The sequence below is a fragment of the Vulpes lagopus genome, chromosome X, assembly GCF_018345385.1.
Source record: "Vulpes lagopus strain Blue_001 chromosome X, ASM1834538v1, whole genome shotgun sequence".
NCBI classification, from domain to species: Eukaryota; Metazoa; Chordata; class Mammalia; order Carnivora; family Canidae; genus Vulpes; species Vulpes lagopus.
Window position 1 is genome coordinate 75,515,383 of NC_054848.1, and position 1,692 is coordinate 75,517,074.

General features: G+C 38.7%; 1 pseudogene; it reads right to left on the bottom strand.

Moving 5' to 3' along the window:
• Positions 1–641: 641 nt before the first annotated feature.
• LOC121483397 lies at positions 642–1,373 on the bottom strand (annotated as a pseudogene).
• Between the last annotated feature and the right edge of the window lie 319 nt (positions 1,374–1,692).

Consider the following 1,692-nt stretch of genomic DNA (forward strand, 5'->3'; position numbering starts at 1 on the left):
ATCAGTGAGATAATAGGCACTGAATTGAGGAATAAGAGCCCTGTCTCTCAACTAACATTTAGGATTTGAATATTGATTGCTTGCATATGCAGGTACATGTACTTATGGACTATACCATCTGCTAGATCAGGTTTTTGTAAAGTATGGCCTGTGGACCAATTCAGTCCACCCACTGTTTTTATAAATAACGTTTTATTAGAACACACCCACTACAACAGCATAGTTGAGACGAAATTACATAGCCCCCAAAGACCAAAATGTTTACTATCTGGCCTTTTACTTAAAAAAAGTTTGTCACTCCCTGGGCTGGATGGTTAAAGTAGATATCAACCAACTAATATAATTCTTCCAGCAGGTCCACTCCTTGGTCAGCCTGCCAAATTCTATATTAGATCTTCTGTTCATTTTGTCCATCCTCTATTTTTCTTGAATTGTTTACACAAAGTTGGGGACTAGTATCTTCATTGTCAATGAATTACAGTCTTCCTAGGGCAATAGGTTTGAGAGATTCATATAACCCTTATTTCTTTCAAAAGAATATTTATTTATTTATTTATTTATTTATTTATTTATTTATTTATTTATTTATTATTTTTTGGCATATGAAAATTTATTTTTTGTAATGTTTTCACCACCAAAACTTATGATCTTGGTCTTTCCTTCTTGCCTTTGTATAAGGCCAAGTGAGAGACATTGTCTACGTTTTTAATGTACTTTTTTATTGGAGTTTGATTTGCCAACATATAGTATAACACCCAGTGTTCATCCCATCAAGTGCCCCCCTCAGTGCTTGTCACCCAGTCACTGCATCCCCCCACCCACCTCCCCTTCTACTACTCCTTGTTGGTTTCGACAGTTAGGAGTCTCTCATGTTTTGTCATTCTCTCTGATTTTTCCCACTCATTTTCTCTCCTTTCTCCTATAATCCCTTTCGCTATTTTTTTATATTCCCCGTATGAATGAAACCATATACTGATTGTCCTTCTCTGATGCTTTGATAACCTTAAATGTACTCGAGGAATGCCACCAACAGCAAGACCTTTGTTACCAAATCTAGCAACCAGAACCTCATCCTTTTCCTCAATAAAATTCGAACAACCATCACTAGGTACAAAGGCTGTGATTTTTTTTTTTTTTTTGCCATTCTTGGTCATGTGGACCCTGACACACTTCCTGATGGCAGAATTTGGCTCTTTGGCTTCAACCCTTACTTTTTCCAAGACAATTCCCTTTGCCCGGACAGCGCCTTCAAAAGGGTTGGCCTTCAAGATTGTGCTCAAATGGGCTTTCTAGTATTATTTATCATGCCACTCCTGATCTCATCAGTAGCTATGGAGCTTCCTGGCAGTAGGAATACTGGGACATTTGCCCATCCTGCCAGAGCCACAGGCCTGAGCAAAGGAGCTCTAAAGAATATTTTAAAAGTAAGCAAACAAAAATACATAGTATAAAATCTGGATGAGAAGCATTGGATGTGGTCATTCTGTCATGGCAAGCAGCATCTAATTCACAAATATGGATGACTGAGGCCTGATGACTCTAACGGAATACAAATATCTAGGAGACAGAGAAGCAAAACTCCTCTTGATGAGGGTGAGAAGGGGCAGGATCTTTGCGGCAGAAGCTTGAAGTGAATGATGGGGATGTCCCTTAGTATTTTGTAGGGGGTCTAGGAGAGATAGTGCTTCAGAT